The following is a 25,729-nucleotide window of genomic DNA, read 5'->3' as shown; positions in this document are numbered from 1 at the left end:
ATTGTCTGATATTTTCTCCTATGTATATTTTCTCTGGTTTCATTTTTTATTGACTTGGTTAAATTAGTTTATTCTCTATTTACTATGTGTATTCATCACAGAAGTGGCATCGGTGGGAAGGAAGTCAAGTTTTGGATATATACCTTGGAGCCCTACTTCCCCATTAATGGATAGTGGTCTGGAGCTTAGCTTGAGCCTAAGTTATTTCCCCTAGATTAACCGTACTTAAGGCAGCAGAGAGTTATCATTCTAGCCTCCTATTGCCTCTCTCTGATGAGAGCAGCCTGACCAGGCTCTGGCCTCAACCTTCTGAATTACCTCTTGGAATGAATCAATCTCCTTTTGAAAAGTGTGGGAGTGGAGACTCTAGAAATATCTCTTCTTGCCTCCCTGTGACTCAACATCTAGACAGACCCATGTGTACTAGCATAACCTATATGGGCAAAAGAGCACAGCATGCCCTCACAAACATCCCGCTGTAAGCTACTTTGCCAGTTTCATAAAGCAAGGCAGCGACAGAGCTATGATGAGGTTGCTCTTTAAACCTTTAGCCTTCTTCTCCTTCCATGATTTCATTCACTCAACAAGCATCTCTTAAGCTCCTTGATGTGGATACAAAGACTGAAATGAACTGCCCCGGTCTTCAAGGAGTTTCCATTCTCTTTGAGGTCAAATAGAGCTTAACTAGCATTGAACCTAGGTGACTCCATCTTGGTTTTAAGCACTCACAGGATTGGTGTAACTTGCCAAGTAAACAAAAAGTACAAACAACGCCTATCTATGGAACAACTTCTTATATGCTATATCCTTAATTGTAGCTAATTGCTTTTTCATATATCAACTGCATTCTGCTTCAATTGCTGGATCATATTATATCTTCTTAGGGCAGATGTTTCTTAATGATGAGAATATTTTTACTCCCATGTATTCCTGTTCCTTGTCAGTGTGGCCAATCAGAATAGAATAAGGATTCTCATTGAATTTGTTGCTTTTTTTTTTGTATAAAGGCCTTATAATAAAATCTAATTGAGTTTATAGTCAAAGATATCTGCATGTGTGTCTCTCCCTTGCACTGAAAGAAAAAACATCTATTGACTAATAATAGATTTTTGTGTCTCAGAGTTTTTTTCTTTCAGATAATATAACTGAGGAGCTAATATACATACAGACACATCTATACATGATAAATATAGGGTAATTCGTTTTGGGAGAGGAGGAACTAGCAGCTGTGGGAGGAGAAGAATAAGGAAGACTTCATGAGTAGGGCTGTTTCACCTGTGCTTTGAAGGAAATTAGGGATTCTAAAAGGCAGATGTAAAGAATTGTTAATATTATGGTAGGAACCATTAAGTAGAAAAAATATAACTGCACTGAGTCCCTCCCAAACAGTTGGCAGGGACCGGGCCCTTACTATGAGTTATTGGAAATCCACATTTTAAAGAGTAATGTGGAGACTATGAGAAAGAGTCCAGGAAAGCACTATGGTATTAATTAGGGGATGTGAAAGTATACAGGATATATAGGATTATTTATTCCTGGGAAGAGAAGACTAAGGTATAATTTAATAGCTAATGCAAAATATGAAGGATTAGAAAGTAGAGGATGGTAACTAGCTATTCTCTGCCTCCGTTGAAGACTGAAGACAAAGACATATGCCTAAAATAAAGCACAGGTATTTAGATTAGATATATTATTCTCCATACCTGGAAAACATTCCCCCATACACACACACACACATTCCCCTTTTCTACCTATCCAAAGCATATCTATTCTCCTGTGCCCAACCCAAGCCTCAGCTCTTCCATAAATTCTTCCCTGAAAACTTTAGCCCACAGTCAATTTTGTCCTTTGAGCTCTCAAGGCTTAGCGTATGTTATCTGTCACTTAATAACGCTGACATTGCGTGGGTAGGAGGGTAATAGTCAGGTTCTCCATTTGGCATCCTTCACTCTTGCTACACTGTGTGTAGTTACTACATATTGTTATTTAACTCCTATATTACATAACTTACATAGTGCACTGGACCTGGATTCACAGCACTTGGGTTTAAATCCCTATTCGGCCTTTAGTTGCAACTTGCTACCTCGATTTGGGCAAGCCTTTACCTTTCTGCATTTCAATCCATCCGTACAATAAAGGGGGGGGAGGTTAGGGATGCCTCCCAGCTTTAAGCCTATGTTTCTATGGCCTGAGTTCACACTAACTCCAATAACTATACAGAGCTCACAGAACAATTGGTCTTACTGAGTCTTAATCTGTAAAATGAAGGACTGGATGAAATCTAAAGTCACTTCCAGCTTTAATCTGTTATCCCATCATTCTATTGATTAGATTACAACCTCCATGTATTTCATTTCAACAAACATCCCAGTCTTCTTATACCCCTACTCCTTGTTAGTACTCACACAAGACACTTCACCTCCTAGCTCCAGGAGTCATTTTCCTGTCTCCCATGTCTGGGAAGCTCCCCCTCCTCATCTGTGCTTCCTGGCTTTCTTGGCTTCTTTCAAGTCCCAGCTAAAATCTCATTTTTCTCCAGAAAGATTTTCCCAGTCCCCCTTATTGTAGTGCTTTCCCTCTGTTAGTTATTACCTATTTATCCTGTATGTAGTGTGTTTGCAGATGGTTGTTTGCATGTGGTCTCTGCTTCTCCCCCCCCTGCCTTTAGACTATGAGTTCCTTGAGATCAGAGAGTGTCTTTGACCTTTCTTTATATCCCCAGTTCATAACACAGTACCTGGCGCTTAGCTGGTGCTTAGATCATTTAAGTACTTTCAGTTAAGCAAATCACTTATGATAGGGAGCTGTGACAGAAAGGTAGATAAGCTATAGGCTACATGTGGCTTTCTAGGTCCTTAGTTGTGGCCTTTTGACTGAGTCCAAGTTTTACCACACAAATCCTTTTATTAAGGGGATATGTTCTGTGAAGTTTGAATTCAGTCAAAGAGTCACACTTGAGGACCTAAAGGGCCATATGTGGTCTCAAGGCCTCAGGTTCCCACTATAGACCCTGCTCTCTAGGGGCTTTCAAACTAATTCAGAATAGGGTTGACACAGATAACAATGGGATAAAAGAAAAGCTAATAAATGCAAGTGTCCTGGCAAAAGATTACAAGAAATTAGATAAGGGCAGAGCTCTTTCAGCTGAGGAAGTCAGCTTTAAAGGAAGAGAAAGTCTTCAACCTCTGAGAGAGAAGAGTTCATTCCAGGCATTGGGTATAATGTTAAAGGGTATTACAAAAACAGAGTATTCAAGTTTGACTAGAGTACATGAAAGGAATTATGAGACAGTACCAGAACAAGAGGTTGAATTACCTTGAGATCTTAACATTACAGCCTATTTCACAGGCAATGGGGAGCCACTGAAGGCATATGAGCGGAAGGGTAACAAGATAAGAGTAATGCAAAAGGAAAATGAATTGGACAACAATATGAAAGCTAGATTGGAGTTTGGAAGATAGTATCACATAGAATGCCAGTAGAGAAGAGTAAGAATGAGTGTTAGATTTGGAGTCAGGAAATCTGGGCTCAAATCTCTACTCTGCTTTTTTACTACTTATGTGATCTTGGAAAACTATTTCTCTAGGCCTCAGGTTCTGTAAAATGACAGGACTGGATTAAATTACCTCTAAGTTACTTTCCACCTCCAAATCCCACAATTCTAAGAAGTCTTCTAAGGAGAAAAGACATGAATACTTGACTTAGGATGAGTATTGTGGGAACAGAAAAGATGGTTTGATTTGAGAGAAATTGTGGAAATAGGGCAGCCAGATGACTCAGTGGATGGAGTACTGGGTCTGGACTCAGGAAGACTCATCTTAATGAGTTCAAATGTGGCCTCAGACACTAACTGTGTGACCCTGGGCAAGTCACTTAACCCTGTTTATCTCAGTTCCTCATCTGTAAAATGAGCTGGAGAAAGAAATGGCAAACTACTTCAGTATCTTTGCCAAGAAAATCCCAAATGGATCACAAAAAGTCAGACATGACTGAAAAATAATTAAACAACAAAAAAAATGACTTGGTAACTGAATGTGTAGAAGTAAGAGACAAAAATAACCCTTAAACTCTGGTGACTGAGGGGATGTGGTACCCTCAACAGCAGTAAAGAAGTTAGGAGAAAGATCAGGTTTGGGGGCTAAGAGAAGTTTAGGGCATGATGAATTTGAAGTGAGGTGGAGATAAAAGAAGGAAATAACTTGAAGGCGTTTGGAAATACAAGGCTTAATTTTAGGAAGCACTTGAAAGTAGAAGAATGTATTGGGAAATCATTTGCATAAAGGTGGTAGCTGAAGTCATATGAGTGGATGAGATCCCTAAGAAAGAGGGTTTAGTAGGAGAAGAGTATATAAGGATATAACTTTATCAATGTATTCATGTTTAAGGAGTAGGAAAAAAGATGAGGCACGTACAAAGGAGGCAGAAGGATTTAGGTCAAGGTAGAAGGAGAGTACTAATAATACTAATTCATATTTATACAATTAGTTTATAAAGAAGTTTTCATAGAGTATCTCATCTGAGCCTCAAAACAGTTCTGTGAGGTAGAAAGCGCAAACATCAGCAAGTGACGGAAAATGATGATGGGTGTGTTGCTCTAGTTTTAGGATGAAAGTGTTTGCAGGTTTGGGGGAAGGATCCATTAGAGAGAGAAAATAAATATGCTTGAAAGAGGGAATGACCGATAGAGAAGAAAGGAGGTAAAACCAGTCCGTAGATGGAAAGCTCAACTTTGGTAAAGAAGATGATCACTTCTTCTGAGCCTGGGAGGAAGGAAGTGTGGTAGGGGAGGATATTGAGGATTGAGAAATTATAAGGGTGTTCTTGTCAGGTGATCTCAATCTTCTGAATAAAATATGAATCAAGGTTATTATCTGAGAGTGAGGTAGAAATGAAAGGAATTGTATCATTCTCTCCCCTTCCTAACATTTAACATAATGCTAAGAACACTCAATGTCTTTATTCAATGTTTTTGAATAAATGGATGGATAGATTAATTGATGGATGGAGGGATGGATAATTATAAAAATGCAGTAACTAAATGGGTTGATTAGTGAAGTTGGAAAATCCCCTTTTCATCCCCTAATGGTGATTAGCCTGAGATACTTTGGTTTATTTTCTCCTGATCATTTCTTTACCTCTAAGGTTCTATGATAATATTTATAAATGAGAACTGAAAGAAAATGAGAAAAAAAATGAGAAAAGAAATTTTTTCTAAAAGAAAAAAATGAACAAACAAAACATTATCTCCTGTGAAGCCATTTTTCAACTGTCACTTTCCTTGCCCCCTACCCTTCCAATAACTTTCAAATAAAAAAAAAAATCACTGTTCTTTCCTCCCCAAGGGTGAAAATGTGATTGTAATGCCAAACATGTTCATGCTATTTTTTTTTTCCCATCTAAGGAGTAACATGTATGTGGTGACATCTAGTGTTCAGAACACCAGGAAAAAAGGCTCACCCAAATAAGCACAGTAGAAGATATTTTAGTCTTGGACTAATTTTTATAAGTGGGAAAAATTAATTAATTTATGTATTATTATCATGTTTACATTTACATCATCTTAGTTTAAATCAGTTATTAATGCTTATTATTAAGATATGATTTGGATGAATTCTCTTTCTTTTAGTCAATGTTTTCAAAGAAATGAGAAATTATAGTTTATTTGGGTTTTTTTTATGTCCCTTGTTTTAAATCAGTGGTTGATTTTCCCTAGCTGTAAAATGTAGAGGTTAGGGTCCTGAATTCTGAAAGTCCGGAGAACCCTTTTATTTTTTTTTTGTTCAATCTTACTCCATCATTAGCCAGTTTTAGGACTTTTTACAAGTTATTTCCCTAATATGAACATCACTATCCTCATCTATTACATACATGATTTTTAAGATTCTCTTCAGCTTGAAATTTGTCGTTCCTGGAATCATTAATGTGAGTTCAACTATAGGTTGAATGGGAAATGGGAAAGATTGCCACACATTCATACCCTCTCTCCTCTTATTGAACCTTTGTCTGCATTCTCTCAAAAATCTTCTATTAGGAGTCCTCACAGTATGCTGGAGATCTGCCCTTAGATCTGTAACTGTTGCATGTAAGTTTCAGGCTACCCTTCATTCTCACTTCATTACTAAACTCCATTCTTTACCAATTGCATACATTTCTGATTCCATCCTTTATACCTCTTCTATGTGATTCCCCTTTGGCAATATATTGCAACCTCCTTAGGCCTATTATGCACCTTTGGCAGTCATATTTCTCTTTTTTTTTTTTTTTTTTTAGATCTGGTGTGACACTGATCATCAGAAGATCATAAAGTAAAATTATCTCCATGGTCACATCTTTCACGAGATCTCTTAAGACATAAATGGCACAATGGATAGACCTCGAATTAGGAAAACTCATCTTCCTGACTTTAGATCTGGCCTCAGATACTTAGTAGACGTGTGACCCTGGGCAAGTCACTTAACCCTCTTTGCCTCAGTTTCTTCATCTGTTAAATGAAATAGAGAAAGAAATGGAAAACTGCTCCAGTATCTTTGCCAAGAAAATACCAAATGGGGGGGGCGGAGCCAAGATGGCGTAGTAGAAAGACGCACATACACATAGCTCCGAACCCACAACCCATAGAACAACTACAAAGAAGTAACTCATGGCGAATTCTGCACCCAGAGGCCATAGAACATTGGAGCGAGGGAGATTTCTGTTCAGGAGAGACCTGCAAACCTCTCGTAAAAGGTCCTTCGTGCTGCGGACTGGGCGCCGGGACTGGGAGCTGAGTACAGCCCTGCTGTGGCCGCGGCACCGAGAGGAACAGATCCGAGCGGGCTTCAGGGACGGGATCTCCAGCGGCCGCACAAGTACCTCCACCCACAGGTGACGGGGGTCGGTGAGAGAGTCCCTTTGGCGGGTCTAGTGGGGAGTGGGGTGCCCCCATGGCTCGGGCCCCCTTGGGAGACAGAAGCTGAGGGGCAGCGGCAGACCAGGGCTCTCCAAGCAGGCAGGAGCCTGGATCCATTGTTGAAGGTCTGTGCATAAACTCCCTGAGGGAACTAAGCCTGAGAGGCAGCCCTGCCCTCACCTGAGCATCTGAATTTAATCTCACACTGAATAGCAGCCCTGCCCCCGCCCAAAGCCCTGAGGCTGGAAGCAGCATTTGAATCTCAGACCCCCAAACACTGGCTGGGAGGATCAGGAGGTGAGGTGGGTGTGAGGAGAATATTCAGAGGTCAAGTCACTGGCTGGGAAAATGCCCAGAAAAGGGAAAAGAAATAAGACTATAGAAGGTTACTTTCTTGGTGAACAGGCATTTCCTCCCTTCCTTTCTGATGAGGAAGAACAATGCTTACCATCAGGTAAAGACACAGAAATCAAGGATTCTGTGTCCCAGCCCACCCAATGGGCTCAGGCCATGGAAGACCTCAAAAAGAATTTTGAAAATCAAGTTAGAGAGGTGGAGGAAAAGCTGGGAAGAGAAATGAGAGACATGAAGTCAAAGCATGAACAGCAAATCAGCTCCCTGCTAAAGGAGACCCAAAAAAATGTTGAAGAAAATAACACCTTGAAAACTAGCCTAACTCAATTGGCAAAAGAGGTTCAAAAAGCCAATGAGGAGAAGAATGCTTTCAAAAGCAGAATTAGCCAAATGGAAAAGGAGATTCAAAAGCTCACTGAAGAAAATAGTTCTTTCAAAATTAGAATGGCACAGATGGAGGCTAAGGACTTTATGAGAAAGCAAGAAATCACAGAACAAAGCCAGAGGAATGGAAAAATGGAAGATAATGTGAAATATCTCATTGGAAAAACAACTGACCTTGAAAATAGATCCAGGAGAGACAATTTAAAAATTATGGGACTACCTGAAAGCCATGATCAAAAGAAGAGCCTAGACATCATCTTTCATGAAATTATCAAGGAAAACTGCCCTGAGATTCTAGAACCAGAGGGCAAAATAAATATTCAAGGAATCCACAGAACACCGCCTGAAAGAGATCCAAAAAGAGAAACTCCTAGGAACATTGTGGCCAAATTCCAGAGTTCCCTGGTCAAGGAGAAAATATTGCAAGCAGCTAGAAAGAAACAATTCAAGTATTGTGGAAATACAATCAGGATAACACAAGATCTAGCAGCTTCTACATTAAGGGATCGAAGGGCATGGAATAGGATATTCCAGAAGTCAAAGGAACTAGGACTAAAACCAAGAATCACCTACCCAGCAAAACTGAGTATAATACTTCAGGGGAAAAATTGGTCTTTCAATGAAATAGAGGACTTTCAAGCATTCTTGATGAAAAGACCAGAGCTGAAAAGAAAATTTGACTTCCAAACACAAGAATGAAGAGAACCATGAAAAGGTGAACAGCAAAGAGAAGTCATAAGGGACTTACTAAAGTTGAACTGTTTACATTCCTACATGGAAAGAGAATATTTGTAACTCTTGAAACATTTCAGTATCTGGGTACTGGGTGGGATGACACACACACACATGCACACACGCACACACACATAGAGACAGAGTGCACAGAGTGAATTGAAGAGGATGGGATCATATCTTAAAAAAAAATGAAATCAAGCAGTGAGAGAGAAAGATATTGGGAGGAGAAAGGGAGAATTGAATGGGGCAAATTATCTCTCATAAAAGAGGCAAGCAAAAGACTCATTAGTGGAGGGATAAAGAGGGGAGGTGAGAGAAAAACATGAAGTCTACTCTCATCACATTCCACTAAAGGAAAGAATAAAATGCCTACTCATATTGGTATGAAAACCTATCTTACAATACAGGAAAGTGGAGGATAAGGGGATAAGCAGAGTGGGGGGGGATGATAGAAGGGAGGGCATGGGGAGGAGAGTGCAATTTGAGGTCAACACTCATGGGGAGGGATAGGATCAAAAGAGAATAGAAGTAATGGGGGACAGGATAGGATGGAGGGAAATATAGTTAGTCCTATACAACACAACTATTATGGAAGTCATTTGCAAAACTACACAGATTTGGCCTATATTGAATTGCTTGCCTTCCAAAGGGAAGGGGTGGAGAGGGAGGGAGCTAAAGAAGTTGGAACTCAAAATGTTAGGATCAACTGTAATGTTCTTACCACTAGGAAATAAGAAATACAGGTAAAGGGGTATAGAAAGCTATCTGGCCCTACAGGACAAAAGAGAAGACAGAGACAAGGGCAGAGAGGGATGATAGAAGAGAGAGCAGATTGGTCATAGGGGCAATTAGAATGCTTGGCGTTTGGAGGGGGAGGGGAGAAAAGGGGAGAAAATTTGTAACCCAAAATTTTGTGAAAATGAATGTTAAAAGCTAAATAAAAAAAAAAAATGGGAAAATACCAAATGGGATCATGAAAAGTTGGACACAACTGAAATGACTGAACAACAACATTTTTAAGACATGCATAGGAGACATTATTGGGGGAAAGTCAGTAGGGCAGTGTTTTGCTCTGCCACATTAAAAAAAAAATTAGTCAATAATCAATAAGCATGATGTGATCTATTATTCTCTCTACTTCGTCACACTATGAGTATAAAGATGAAGGATACCTAGAAATATCATTTGTGAAAGTTTATTTCCTTCTCAAACTTCCATCAAGTAGACCTGTAAAATGTATGTATAGATAATTCTCATAAAAATTGTGTCCAAAGACAGCTAGGTGACATGTGGATAGAGCACTAAACCTAGGGTCAGGAAGAGTGGAAGTCAAATCCTCCTCAGAACCTTATCAGAAGTATGACCCTTATCAGTTTCCCTCTAGGCCACAGTATCATCATCTGTAATATGGAGAAAGTACTATCAGCTCCGTCCTGATTATTGTGAGGAACACATGAGATAATGTGTGTGAAATACTTTGCAAATTTTGAAACACGACATAAAGATATTTATTGTTGTTATTTGAGAAATTAGGCATATGGATCAGTGGTCATTGATATTTTCCTGGATACTTTTTTATAATAAAAAGATCCGTGATTTTCTTCCAAGCGTTGTGTCCTTTCTTTATTCTGATATCTTGAGAATTGTCTCCTCAATGCTCCAGTACAGCTGTTTCTTCCTTATTTATTTTCTTTAGTGTCATTTTTACTTCCTCATTCAGCACACCAGAGACTATGATCTGAGAGTCCAAATGTTGTGGCTTCCCTGTAATTGATGGAGAAAAGAGCCTGTTATTGACATTTTCAATTTTCTTGAGTGTTTTTTTCCCCTAACTTCATCCTCAAATACTCTAAGGATCATTTGACTTGTTTTTTGTCTGTCATTGGGCTTTCAGTAAACCTGCTGTTCCCTCCAGTGCTTCTCACTGTTTTATGAGGTGACATCACTGATAATCTTCCATCATCTTCATAAGATTTTACAAATAACCTTATATTTTGAGCTAGTGTTACTCTTGGCTGACATTTCTCTAGCAAGGGGATTAAATATTTATTGACTGAGGTAATTCCAAGGTATTTTTATCTCTTCATTGTGGCAATTAATCTGTACCAGTTAAATTTCCTTAGGAAATTTAGATAATAGTCCTGAGAGATTGTCTATTATTTTATCCATCTCTCATTTCCCACATATTTATAGCTTGATTTTGTTGCCGTTCTTGTCCAGTCATTTTTCAGTCACATCTAATGCTTCACGACCCTATTTGGGGTTTTCTTGGCAAAGATACTGGAATGGTTTGCCATGTCCTTTTCTAGCTCATTTTTGAGAGGAGGAAATTGGCAAATAAGGTTAAGTGACTTGCCCAGGGTCATGCTGCTAGTAAGTGTCCGAAGTCAGTTTTGAACTCAGGAAGATAAGTCTTCCTGACTCCAGACCTGGCGCTCTATCTCTGTGCCACCTAGCTGCCCTAACAGCTTGATTTATGTAGGTCAATTTGATGTCGATCCACTTATATACTTCATTATCTTCTTTCATTTTTTTCTTTTTTTTTTGTAACAATTGTTGACTTTGGCTATCTTTTCTCTGATTATCTCATGTATATTTCCCATCTGGAAAGCACCAAAGGGGAGAAGAATCTGTGACTTGTGCATCCTCCAAGGATTAATGGAAAGGAGAACACTTGTGAGGAGACTGGTGTAATGGTAAGGACTTTAAAATGAAGACATTACGTTGTTTTGTGATCCCTTACTACAGGACCACACTCATAAGCAATGGGCCAGGGATGCTTGTTAGGAAGCAATGAGCTGGCTATAGGGGGATTTCAGGTGGGAGGGCTCACTCTGTGCCATCTATTGGAGGTGTTAAACATGGAGACTGTGATCCAAAGTGGGACAAAATGTAATTGATAAATGTTTAACAAAATAAAGATACAGTAAAATATAGATAATACCATATTCCAAAGCTAAGTCAATATGCAGTTCACAGGGATCCTTATGTACAGATTAGTAGCCTCCATTTCTGTTTAGGTTTGATGTCACTGCCATAGCCAGTGATGTCTCCTCTCCATCTGGAGTTCAAATCCAGTAGCATAGAGTCTTCCAAAGAGGGTCTGCTGCCACTACCACTGGAACACATGATATACTCCGCATGAGACACAAGAACAATAGGGAAGTACCAAATGACTGAAGGTTGCTTGGGGACGCCATGATCTTTGGGTAACACAGCTTTCTGGCAATCATCCATGGCACCATATCAGCTTCTGAAGGAGTTGAAGTAGGGCAGTCATTTGTTGTGAGATGAGACAGCAACCTTCTAAAGTTTTTCACATTTTGGGTCCTTCACATGTTTCCAGTCATCTTATACTTTACTCTTCTTCTTGTACTCCATGATCCAGAAAGTCAGCATTCTGAAAATTAATTCATTGTAAGTTATTTGATTATTTCACTCCTCCATGAAGAATTTTTCCAGGCCTCTATGGTTATTACTTCCTTACCATCATCACAGGCTCACTCAAAATGTCCAGCGGAATTCTGCGCCTCACATACTGACTCCCATAGATATTACTCCTCATTGAGGCATTTTGTGAATCATCATCCACTCAAAACTACATCTCATGAGCTCCATGGATGTATTTCTTTTACTTGACCAAGGAATTGTTCAATTCAAAAGGCATTCAGTCAAACAAGATAGCAAAATAAGTGACAATAGAGATACCATCCCAATACAGAAGGTTCAGGTTCTGTAGGTTACCATGATCAATGAGAGGGAAGCATGTGCTGGAAGCTTATGTGGCAAGGAATACCCAAGGGCGGGGGCAAATTATACCTCCCACGGAGCAGTTGTCAATGTTCACAAGTGACTGGTATTGACTGCTCTTTACTTAAGCATCTCTATTGAACTAGTAGTATTTCTATAGGCAATCTCAGCTGAACTGCTCTCTGCTGCCATCTTCTGGTCATAAAGGATTTTGACTTGGAAAACACCTGAGACAGTCATCCAGTTCAGTGGTATCAAACTGGAATTAAAATGAGAACCACTGAATAGCCCATAAGGAACTCTGTGGGCCACATACTGACTTAGAAAACAACATATTACCATTATCTATGCTCTATGGTTTGTTTTGTTAAACATTTTTCAATTACATTTTCTCTGCATATTTGAAACCTCTGATGTAGCTCAAATCCTTCATTTTATAGGAAATCAAAAGCCAGAAAAGGGAAATAATTTCATCAAAATAACTCCGGTAATACAAGGCAGAATCAGAATTCAAATCCTGGTCTCCTAACTACAAATCCTGTGTCCTTTCCACCATTCTAAGCTATGGCTAAGATAATTATAAATGGGGAAAAGCATTGCACATATATTTAGATTTTTAATACTTTGGAAGATCTGTGACTTCAGCAGTTTGTTCTATAATCCCTTCCTGTTACATGAGTTGCTATGACTGAAAATTCCTGACAATGGGCCTCTAGTAGGAGACCCGTCATTGGGCCATACACAGATTTTTTCAGCTTGATAGGATTTTCCAGATCTCTCTGTTTTTCTGGAATAGTCTTTGAGAACCCGTAAGAAGACATTGGAATAAGACTTCAATGTAAGGTAATATTATATACAAAGTAAACATGTCTAGAAAAATATGGATACAGGTTTGCCCTGATTTGAGAACCCTAAAATAGGAACAAAAGATTCCTACAATTTTCCTAAATAATGACTGAGGAAAAAAATGACCTAAGGTGAAGTTAGTGCCTGAAAGAGGAAGGAGAGTGAGGTAATAAAGAGCCTGACAGTCTGAAAGTTCCTCTGAGTATAAATGAACTTTGCTTGGAACAGGTCCAATTAATTTTAGTTGTTTATCCTTGAGCATGTGGGAAGAATAAGAAAGAGATGTGTGTTCTTCTTTCGCCTATAACAGCAAAGTGGCTTTCTCTAAAATGTAAGAAGAAACCATATTAGGCAGACAAGCACTCTTAGAGATATGAATTGCTTCCAGTAATGTGCCCCCTGGCCATACAATTCTAAGGACAAGAGCTGGAGGGAGGAACTCAAAGATGAAGCAATTCAGGTAATTTTCACTGTAAATTTCACCCTTGTTTGTTATTTTCCTTGCAGAACTAACAAGAAAAACCTTTTAAGAACTTAAACAAGGCTTGCATGCCATTTCCAACATAGCTGAAATGTAGTAGAAAATACAGCAGATGTAAGAGTACAGAAAGGTTGAGTCCTCTCTCTGTCATTTATTAGTTATCTCATATCCAGAAAGACACTTGGTCTGTTTCCTTATCTGTATCTTGGAGGTTTCATTTATAGCCTGTCTAATCTAGCAGATTATCCTTTTAATCTTCTCCACTGTCTCTAATTGCCAAACTCTATGTATCTACTGGTTTCTTTTCTACTGCCTTTAAACATGACCATCTCCTCCATCTTAAAAAAAGAAAATAATAGAAAAGAACCTTCACTAGTTTCTACCATGAGTGCACTCCCAATGATATGGTGATTACAGTGCCTTGAATCAGGAAGACTCATCTTTAAGAGTTCAAATCTGACCTCACATACTTACTAGTTGTGTGACTCTGGGGAAGTCATTTAACCCTGTTTTCCTCAGTTTCTTCATCTGTAAAATGAGCTGGAGAAGGAAAGGTGAAACACTCCATTATCTTTGCCAAGAAAACCTCAAATGGGGTCCAAAGAGTTGGACATGACTAAAAACGACTGAACAACAATAAATCTCTACCAATCCTTAAAATATTTGTCCTACTTGCTTGCCTTCCATTCATAGCCAAACTAGCAGTAAAGCTATCTACACTCTGCTTCCACTTTGCCTCTCAGTCTTCAGTCATTTGCAGTCTAGCTTTTGACCTCATCACTCAGCTGAAATTTCTAAGAAGCCAATAAATATCTCTTAATTGAGAAATGGGATAGTCTTATCTCAGTCTCATCCTTCTTGGAATGGAATAGAAAGTAAACCTGGTGAACTCTGGGGAAGCAGCCATTCTCAACTTCCAAAGGCTGTTTCCATACCAAAGCTCTTCAGGGGGAGAGCCAGGAGACAAAGATTAAACATTCATTCATTGGATAAGCATATACTAAATATCCCAGTATGTATGACATTGTTCTGGGCACTGAGGATACAACAAAAACAAAACTGTCTCTGCCTTCAAGGAGTTTATATGTTCTACTAGGGAAAATACAACATATATCCAAATAAATTCAAAGTGAAGAGTGAAGGCGGCCTGCTGTACATTTCCAACGGGACATATGATAACCATTTCAAACTTAGTAAAACAAACAAGCAAATGAAACACTTCCTCTCTAGCTTTCTCCCATAACCATTCACCCCTCTTCCCCACTTCAGAATCATTGTTGACTCTTCCCTCTCCTCTGTCATTCTCATAATGAATCAGTTAGCAAGTCTTTTCAATCCTAACGCGTAATCTTTTGCATGCGCCCCTTGGTCTCCATTCACATAACCACCACCTTAGTTCAAACCCTTATCATCTCTCACCTGGACTATTGCAATGACCCACTGGCTTCCAATGTCTCCTCTCTCCAATCCACTCTTTGGAGAGCTGCCAAAATGATTTTCCTAAAATACAAGTCTGACCTTGCAACTATTTTGTGCAAGAAACTTCCCTGATGGCTTGCTATTTCCTTCTGGACAAAATGCAATCTCTTCATCTTAGCACCTAAAATCCTTGACTCTCTGATTCCATACCACCTTTCTAAGGTCATTTCACATACTAGGCTCCAGCCAAAACTGATGCACTTTCTGTTACTTGAGCTCAGCACTCTATTTCCCATTTCTGTCTTTGCATAGGTCTCCCCATGCCTGGAATACACTCCCTCTTCCTTTTCCCCTCTCTGAATCATCAGCTTCTGTAAAGACTCAGGTCTTATATCCCTCTGTAAGGATAAAATGTCTTTATTTTGTCTTTGTATCCAGCTTATTTAATGTAGTGCCTTGCACACCATAGGCACTTAATGCATCTTTTGTTGAACTGTATTGGGGACAACCAAATGATCCAGAGGGAGTGGGTTCTCAGTCTCTTTCCCATGTATTTCTGTCCTCTCCCATGAGAGTAGCCTAGACAGATTGTGGTCAGAGGAGAGAAGGTAGCAGCCAAAAGCTAAAAGGAAATGAAACATTTGATTGGGAAGGAATCGGGGCCTCACCAAGGCAAGTCTTTGGGCCTATTGGAGAAAAACAGTTGAACTGCTGCATGAGTACGTTACTGGCTCCATAGCAGCTAGCAAAATGAAGTTATGTGTTTGTCTAGTAGTTAATGCTCTGTGAAAGAAAGGCTTGGGGGAAGAGAACGGAGGGAGGAAAGAAGTTTAAAAAAAAGGTAAAACTGAAGTGTTCAGAATCACTTATAAGTACATCAGAAAGAAATGGAATTCCAAAATTATTTTGCAAATCCAAAGGCAAATGAGATCCTGTTTACCAAATTTGATTTGTACCTTTTTCCAAGAACATATTTGCTACCTAAAGTTGGGTATATCTATATTCTAAATGCAAAGGAATTTTTTTTCCCATAAGTTGCAGGTCTGGCAAATAAGTTGCCACTTTATCTAACAACTTTTTCCTTTACAAAGTATTTCATATTTTTACCAATTTGATTTTTCATATACATTTCATTGTTATTTTTCTAGTCCTAGAAAGGACCCCTTTGTACATAGATATTGTATTAAATTTGTAAATTAAAATTGTTGATAAATTAATAACAAATTAAACATTGAAATATAAACATTTTTCTCTTTATTCATCCTATCCATGTGCAAAGTAGTTCCCTCCAATTTGTTAGTTCTTTTGGTTCTGTCATAATTTTGTAGAATTATTTTTACAAAGATTTAGTATGTTTCTTAGTAAATTAATAACCAAATATCATATTTTTGTCATTATTATAGATACTTCCTTGTTAATTTATTACTTTTATTAGCTCCATAAAAGAATATTAATAATTTTGATGGCCTTACTATATCATGTTACAGGAACTCTGTCTCAATTTTTGTCGAGTTTTTGGATTTTCTATTTATACAATATCACATCTGCATGAAAAGATGTTTTGACCTCTTCATAACCAAATTTGATATAGGTTGTATATGGGCAGTCACATAAAACATATTTTGATATGTCATGATATGAAAGAAAACACAGACCAAAACAAAACAAGAAAAAGAAAGAAAGTTTTGAAAAGTATGTTTTGATCTGCATTCAGACTCCATCTGTTCTTTCTTTGGAATTGGATAATAGCTTTTTTCATCATGAGTCCTTCAGAATTGTTTTAAATTTTTGCAGTGCTGAATGAAAAGCTTATGTCTTTAGGTTTATCAAACACTAAATTAATATGATCATTAACTACTAGACATTGTTTATCTAATCTAGTCCACTGATACATCACTCTGTTTCTTAGCCAATGATTGTTTCAATGATTACTTATAATACAGTTTGAGATCTGGTATGGCTAAGCCATATTTCTTCATATTATTTTTTCATTGACTCCCTTGATATTGACTTTTTGTTCTTCCAGACAAGTTTTATTATTTTTCCTAGCTCAATAAAATAATTTTTGTAATATTGTTGGAATGACACTGAATAAATTCATTTAGGTAGCATTGTTATTCTTATTATGTTGACTTGGCCTACCCATGAACAATTAATGATTTTCCAGTTGTTTAGAGCTAACTTTATTTATATGAAAAGTATTTTATAATTGTGTTCATTTAATTCTTGGGTATATTTTGGCAGATAGGCTATCAAGTATTGTTTACAGTTATTTTAAATGGAATTTCCCTTCCTATCTATTGCTGTTTTGTTGTTAATATATAGAAATGCTGATGATTTCTGTGGGTTTATTTTATATCCTACAAAATTGCTAAAGTTGTTAATTATTTCAACCAGTTTTTTAGTTCATTCTCTAAGATTCTGCAAGTATACCATCATATCTTCTGCAAAAAGTAAAAGTAGTATGCTTATTCTAATTTTATCAATTTCTTTTTCTTGTCTTATTGCTGTAGCCAGCATATCTAGTACAATATTGAATAATAGTAGTGATAATGGGCATCCTTACTTCATCCCAATCTTCTATTCTAGCTATCTAGCTTATCCCCATTATAAATAATGCTTGCTAATGGTTTTAAATTGGTACTACTCATTATTTTAAGCTCCATTTATTCCTATGCTTTCTAGTGTTTTTTAATAGGAATAGATATTGCATTTTGTCAAAAGCTTTTTTCTGCATCTATTGAGAAAATCATATGATTTTTGTTGGGTTTGCTATTGATACAGTCAATTATGCTGATAGTTTTTCTAATATTGAACCAGTCTTGGATTCCTAGTAAGGATACCACCTGGACTCTTGTTGGATTATGTATCAGCAGCATATTTATATTATAAAAGGAATTTGGTGGGACTCCTTTGCCTAGTTCCCCAAATAGTTTATACATTAAGAATATTGTTCTTTAAATGTTTATTATAATTAATTTGTGAATCCATCTGATCCTGAGGATTTTTTCTTATGGATCTCATTGATGGCTTGTTCAATTTCTTTTTCTAAGAGAGGGTTATTTAAGCATTCTGTTTGCTCTTTTGTTAATCTAGATAATTTATGTTTTGTAAATATTAATTCATTTTACTCTGTTAGATTTATTGGCATGTAATAGGACAAAATGACTTCTAATAATTGCTTTAATTTCATCTTCATCAGTGGTGAATTCACCTTTTTCATGTTTGAGGATGGTAATTTGGTTTTCTTTCTTTTTTTTTAATCAAATCAACCAGTAGTATATTTTATTGTTTTCTCCATAAAAAATAGCTCCTAGTTTTATTTATTAATTCAGTTGTTTTCTTACTTTCAGTTTTATTACCTTTCCTTGGATTTTTAGGATTTTCAATTTGGTGTTTAATTAGAGATTTTAATTTTTTTCTAGCATTTTTTAGTTGCATGGCCAATTCATTGTTCTGCTCTTTCCCTGTTTTGGACATAAGCATATAGAGAAATGAATATTTCCATAAGTACTGCTTTGGCTACATCTCATAAATTTTGGGATGTTGTCTCATTATTGTCATTCTCTTCAGTGATATTATCGACTTTATAATTTGTTCTTTGACCCACTCATCATAAAGGATTAGGTTATTTAATTTCCAATTAGCTTTTTACTCTATGCTTCCATGGCATGTATTCAATGTAATTTTTATTGCACTATGGTCTTAAAATAGTGCCTTCATATTTGTGCTTTTCTGCATTTGATTGTACCATAATACACAGTTTTGTGAAGATTCCATTTACAGCTAAGAAAGGAAGCCTATTTCTTTGTATTCCCATTCAGTTTTCTCCAGAGGTACATGATATATAATTTGTCTAAAATTCTATTCATCTTTTTAACTTCTTTCTTGTTTATCTTTTTGGTTAGAGTTTTCTAGTTCTGAGGGGAAAGTTGAGGTTCTCCATTAATATAGTTTTACTATTTCCTCCTGTAACTCATTTAACTTTTCCTTTAAGAACTTGGATGCTATGCCATTTTATACATATATGTTTAGTATTGATATTACTTCATTGTCTGTTATACCTTTCTGCAAAATATAATATCCCTGTTTATCTCTTTTAATTAGATCTATTTATTTTTCCTCTTATTCTGTTTGAGATCATGATTGCTACCCATTTGTTTTGTTTTGTTTTGTTTTTTTACTTCAGCTGAAGCATAATAAATTCTACTCCAGATTCCCCTCATTCCATTTCTACTCTGTCTATGTCTTTCTGCTTCAGGTGTATTTCTTGTAATCAACATATTGTAGGATTCTGGTTTTTAATCCACCCTGAAATCTGCTTCCATTTTATGGGTGAGTTCATCTCATTCATATTCACAGTTATGATTACTATGTATTTCTCTCCATCCTGTTTTTCCCCTTGTTTATTTTTCTCTCTTTCTCCTTCCACCCTGTTCATCTTCAAAAGTATTTTTCTTCTGACCACCACCTCTCACAAATAGCCCTCCTTTTTATCAGTCCCCCTCTGACCTTCGTATATTCCCTTTCCCTCCTACCTCCCTTTAGGGTAAGATAAATTTCTCTACTGAGAACTGAGTTTGTATGTTATTCCTTCTTTGAGCTGAATCTCATGAGAGTGAAGTTCAAGCATTCCTGCCACCCACCTCATCTTTCCTTCTTCTGTATGTTAGATAATTTACCCCATTCTACCTCTCCCTTCTCCCAGTGGATTTCTCTTTCTCATCCCTTATTTCTTTTGGATATCATCCCATCATCATTTACTTGCACTTGTGCCTCTATCTATGTATACTCTTCCTAACTCCATTTATAATAATAAAGTTCTTAGGAGTTACACGTATGTTCCTGTATGGAAATGCAAACAGTTTAACCATATCAGATCCCTTTTGATTTCTTTTGCCTGTTTACCTTTTTATGCTTCTCTTTCATCTTATAATTAAAAGTCAAATTATCTATTCAGCTCTGGTCTTTTCATCAAGTATGCTTTAAAGTCCTCCATTTCATTTTATATATCCATTTCCCCCCGACCCCCCAAAAGATTATACTGAATTTTTCTGGGTAGGTGATTCTTAGTTGTAATCCTAGCTCCTTTGCCCTCTGGAAGATCATTTCTAAGTTCCCTACCCCTTTAATCTTGAAGCTGCTAAATGTTGTTATCCTGACTGTGGTTCTGTGATATATAAATTGTTCCCTTTTGGTTGTTTGTAATAGTTTCTCCTTGACCTGGGAGCTCTGGAATTTGGCTATATTCCTGGGAGTTTTAATTTTGGAAACTTTTTCATGAGATGATTGGTGGATTTTTTTTTTTAATTTCTAGTTTGCTCTCTGGTTCTAGAATATCAGGTCAGCTTTCCTTGATAATTTCTTGAATGGTGATATTTAGGCTTTTTTTCTCATGGTTTTCAGGTAGTTCAATAATTCTGAAATTATCTCTCATTGATCTATTTTCTACTTAGACCAGTTGCTTTTCCAATGAGATAGTTCACATTTTCTTCTATTATTTTCTTTCTTTTGATTTTGTTTTATTGCTTTGTGATGTCTCATGGAGTCATTAGCTTCTGCTTTTCCAATCCTAATTTTTAAGCAATTATTTTCTCCATTGAAGCTTTTTATATCTCTTGTTTTTCCCCATTTGGTCAATTCTACATTTTAAGGAGTTATTTTTTCAGTGAATTTTTGTACGCTGCTTTACATTTGGCCAATTCTGCTTTTTAAGGTATTCTCCTCTTTACTGGGTTTTTGTGCCTCTTTTTATCATTTGACCTATTCTGTTTTTTAAGGTGTTGTTTTCTTCACCATATTTTTGTGCCTCCTTTACCAAGGTATTGACTCTTTTTAAAATAATTTTCTTGCATCCCCCCCATTTATATTCTCAATTTTTTCTTCTATCTTTGTTATTTTATTTTTTGAGATTTTCCCTTTTTCAGATTTCCCCCAGAATTCTTGGTCTTCTATCCAATTTACAGTTTTCTTTGAGGCTTTACTTGTAGTTATTTTGACGCTGATGTCTTTTTTTGGGTTTATGCCTTGGTCTTCCCTGTCATCAAAGTAAATTTTTATAATCTGTTTGGTTTTTGTTGTTGTTATTGTTATTTGATCTTTTTCCAGTCCATTTCTTGACTTTTAACTTTATTTTAAAGTTGGACTCTGTTTCTAGGATGTGCAGACACTATCTCAAGCTTCAAGATTTTCATGCTACCATTTGGAGAGCTAGTTCTTGGACGTTATGGACAGCTAGGTAGAACAATAAAGTAGCAGGCCTGGAGTCAGGAAGATCAGAGTTCAAATCCAGGCTCAAGACACTTACTAGCTGTGTGACCCTGGGTAAGTCACTTAACCCTGTTTGTCTCAGTTTCCTCATCTGTAAAATGAGCTGGAGAAGAAAATGACAAATCACTCCAGCATCTTTGCTAAGAAAAGAGTCAGAAACAATTGAAAAATGACTGAACTGGTGGTCCATAAATTGTCAGTTCTTCCAAGGTGGTATGATCTAAAGAAAGTAGTGGTCACTGCTCTCCTGGCCTGTACTCTATAACCACAAGCATTCTTTTCTGTCCTGGAACTGTGCCCCAGGTTCCCTGTTCTCCTGCAGTACATATTCTAGTGTGCTAGTGTTCCTTCTTGCCCTGGGACTGGGAACTGTTTATGGGCAATGCAAAGTATCTTCTATAATTTTTCTCACCTGTTGTCTGACCCCCCTGACCCTCTGTAGGCTGAGACCTCCAGAAGCCATTGCTACTGATTCAGTCATTTCCAAGGCCTGCTGTTTACTTACTGGCTGTAGCCTGGCACGTTCAGTGCTCGACTGAGGTCCACTCTCACCCCAGTGAGACAGAGCCTTCCTTCCCAACCTTCTAAATTGTCTTGGGCTGGAAAATTGTTACCCCAACATCCTTTTATTTGTTCTTCCCTTCTAGAATTAATTTTGAGGTGCAATTTAACATTGTTTGCAGGTGAATTTTGGAGAATTTAGGTGAATCCCTACCTTTACTCTACCATCTTGACTCTTTCCCAGAATGTATTTTTCTCCCAATTACATTGTAATATGGTTTGGGCTGGACTTGAGAGTGCTGTGGGCTGCATGTCGTCTGTGTCTGATATAACTCTACTACACTCCAGTGCCATTCTTAAAAAAAAAAAATCATGACCAGACAAATTTTTCTCCCATTTCCCCTCACTCCTTGAGAATAAATACAGGACCCCTGTACTATGTAAATGCAGTCTTGCAAAAACAAATTTGTATATTGGTCACATATAAAAATGCATTTCTAATTCTACATCTATCATGAGGCTGGATATATTTCTTATCAGTCCTCTAGAATCATAGTGAACTATTTATTGACTTGATCAGAGTTGTCTTTCAAAATTATTAATTTTTATAATATTGACATAATTATCTGAATTATTCTTCAAGATCTTTTCCCTAACATGACCTGGGGATAAGTGCCACTATCTCTATATCTGGGCCAGGTTTGTTTATACATGATGATGAACAGAAACCTCCACAGGTCTCTTTCACAACTGTGATGGAGTTGTGGGGTAGCTGACTTGTTTCTGGATGAAAGACAATGGAAAACAGAAGGCACTCACCTGCCATGTTCATTCCTGTCAGCTGGCAAAGGCAATGACCTCTCTGGATTAGGTTGAAAGGCTGGTATTCATCCCGAGGCAGGATGTATAGTCTTGGTGACTTAACAGCTTTTTTTTTTTTTCCCTCCACAGTCTGAAATTTAAGACGGAAGAATACTGCCGACTGACAAAGGAAAAACCTGTGTGAGCTTGTCTACTCAGAGATTTCTGTTTGGGTAGACAGGCTGAGAAGTCTTCCATCCACATCAGAAGCCACAAAGTAGGATACTTTTTCCTTTTCAAGAGACTGAGATAGAAGGCAAGTAAATACTAAGAAACAACTCTAGCACATAGCTCCTTGAAATTCAGCCCTGGTTTAGCAATAATTATCAGCTGATGTCTGACATCTGAAAGTTGACTATGTTTTGTTTCTCTTAAAGAGGCAAGGATGTCACAGTGTAACTAATAAGGGTCATTTCATAGCCTTTCCCCTGTATTTACACTTTATTTGAGAGGGGGTAAGATTCATCACATTAGAACAAAAAATCTTTGGTGTCACAGTGTCTTTCTATAAATAGCGGTGAGGGGGAGGGCAAAGATAAAAGGCAAAATAAAAGGAGCATTTGAAGGAAAGGCCAGATAGTATGGGCCTAGAGTTGGAAGAATATGCTCATTCTTTCTCTTGTCTTTTCTTTTTCATGGCCACCTACTAAATCATCATTCTCATAAAAGATGCAGTGAAGTTCAAGGAAAAGAGGGCTTGCTTTTGAGTCTGATGACTTGTGTTCAGTAGGATATTGGAGCCACAAATCTGCAAATGCTACAAATCAGGGTTTGATTTATTATTTTGTTGATCGTCTAGATTTAAGAATGTAAAGAAAATGTGAGTAAAACAGATTAACCTTAAAAGTGTGCTGAAACAAAAAAACACTGCTTCTGCCTGAGGCATTTGAAGACTACTTGGTGCCATGGTGCAGTGCTGAGCCTGGAAATAGGAAGACTCATCTTCATGAGTTCAAATCTGGCCTCACACACTTACTAGCTATGTTACCCTGGGCAAGTCACTTCACCCTGTTTGCCTCAGTTTCCTCATCTATAAAATGAGCTGGAGAAGGAAATGGTAAACCACCCCGGTATCTTTGCCAAGAAACCCCCAAAGGGGGTCATGAAGAATCAGACCAGATTGAAACAACTGAACAATGAGAGGGTGCTCATCAATTGGAGAATGATCAAAAACACTGTAGGCTATGAATGTAATGGAATACTCTTGCTGTGTTAGAAATGAAGAGAACATTTTCAGAGAAACCTAGGAAAACTTGTATGAAATTATTCAAACTGAAGTGAGCAGAACCTCAAGGGGATTCAATAACAACATTCTAAATAAAAGCAATTTTTAAAGACTTAAGAGCTGATTCAATGCAATGGTCAGTCTCAACATCATGAGGAGCAAACATTCTATCCATCATCTGGAAGAAAGGTTATAGACTTCAGGTGTCAAATGAAATACACATGCTCAAGTTTTCCAGTTCTGTTCTAAGCAACGTATCTCAAGTTTTTAATGAAGAGCTTTCTGATTACTTTCCATCTCTTCCTTCACTTTTATTGGGCCTTCAATTAGGCCTTTTTCTTGAGGACCTTGTGGTCATTTTATTCTTTTTTTTTATTTTAAAGGGATTTAGATATAGAATTATATATTTCACATGAATTTTCCTCTGGTATTACCACTTTTAGAGAAGTGTTGGTCATTTCCTCTATCCTTAATGGGTTGCTTTTTGTTTACTTGTCTGTTTTGCCCATGTATACGACAGAAGATTGCTTTGCATCCCATTTGTCATTACTATTGGCCTTTTAATTTATTTGGCATTTTTCTGTTTTATGGTGATGGGAAGGGGGCCACTGTATCAGACTGATATACAATTTTTCACTCAGCCATCCCAGAGTCTCTAGGGCTATACTAGTGGAATGCACGAAAGTTAGAATCTACAATTCTGGAAAGGCTTCTGAGTACACATTTAGCAAGAGGATATTCTGAGGACCAATCTACCCAAGTTCTGAGAGGGCCAGGACAAAAATTCTTTTGTAAAACCATGATTGAAAACAATGTTCACTGTTAACCACACAAAAAACTCCTGATTGTCTTTAGGTAAAATTGTGCCTCTGCTGAAATGCATGTACACTTTGTGCACAGTAGTTGTAAAAACTATGTAATCTAAAATTTTCCTTCATGTTTAGGGTCCTGCTGTTTTCAGTTCCCTCTGTAATATCCTAGTCAGTGGCTGGCTTCTGGACTCCTTGGAGTTTCTGCATCAAATTGCTGAAGGCTTCAGCTGGCCCTGTAATGTCTCAGATCAGTAGGCCAGCAGGCTTCCTACCTATTTGCTTAAACTTATGTTAGCTTCCCTGGTGGCATCCTTGATTTTTTAAATCATTGTTCAATTTGGTGGCTTTCCAGATCTTTGCTGGAGTACACAGAAGGAAGCTTGGCTTCTTTAAGACCTTTCATAAAACTATTGTAACTGGCTAACATCCTTCCCATTTCAGATACAAATAGTCCAATTAGAATTCCTATCTCTGTTCACTGAAACAATCATGATAATCTCCCAGCTGATCATTCATAATTCCAGTCTTGGCTCCCAAACAGTCTTAATACTCTATTTCCCATGTCACTCTTATACTTAAATACCCAGCGACTTTCTTTCCATGTTTTACCAATTAAACCATAAACTCATGATCCTGATACTTAAGGCTACAGTGAAAGTTTGCTACTTCCTTTTCGTATGATGCTATTTGTGTGAACATGGATGGGTCACATACAGTTTCCTCATCCATAAAGAGAAGGTTGGACTAAATTGCCAAAGTTTTTTCGAGCTCTAAATCTATAATATTATGTACACCACCTTTCAGCCAGGGGAGGTTATCCATCTCGTTGTTGCCTTTAGGCTAAGCACAGGACATTCTAACATTTTTAAAATTTATAGTAGAATGTGAAACAACCCAATATAGTAGACAATTATGTGAATGGTGTTTGCAAGGCCATTTCTTAAGAAGCTATTTATTTCCTCTTGGTTTCTCTGACTTTAATTATTAATTAAGCTACCAGGCATGTGATGGAGGCTTGGTCTTTATATCCATCCTAAAATTTTCCTTAGGAATGGCTAATTGTGTTTAGCAGTTTTTTATTCTACTGTGACTGAAATTACAAAAAACAAAACAAAAATCCCTTTCAGACAAGCATAAATATTGAAAAATAAAGCATGTGGTCTAAAGGGAAAGGTGAACTAGATATAAGATACAATTTGGTA

The 25,729-nt window shown here is 37.4% G+C and overlaps 1 long non-coding RNA gene across 1 annotated transcript; it reads left to right on the top strand.

The window, feature by feature from the left end:
* Window positions 1-8,988: 8,988 nt before the first annotated feature.
* On the top strand, window positions 8,989-22,821 carry LOC140529096 (uncharacterized). Its single transcript, XR_011975417.1, has 4 exons — window positions 8,989-11,058; window positions 13,269-13,418; window positions 21,016-21,182; window positions 22,581-22,821. It is a non-coding gene; the product is annotated as an uncharacterized lncRNA (long non-coding RNA).
* The last annotated feature ends 2,908 nt before the right edge of the window (window positions 22,822-25,729 follow it).

Source organism: Notamacropus eugenii, chromosome 2, assembly GCF_028372415.1.
Source record: "Notamacropus eugenii isolate mMacEug1 chromosome 2, mMacEug1.pri_v2, whole genome shotgun sequence".
NCBI classification, from domain to species: domain Eukaryota; kingdom Metazoa; phylum Chordata; class Mammalia; order Diprotodontia; family Macropodidae; genus Notamacropus; species Notamacropus eugenii.
Note: the sequence above shows the minus strand (reverse complement) of the source record. Positions and strands in the feature narration are given on the sequence as shown.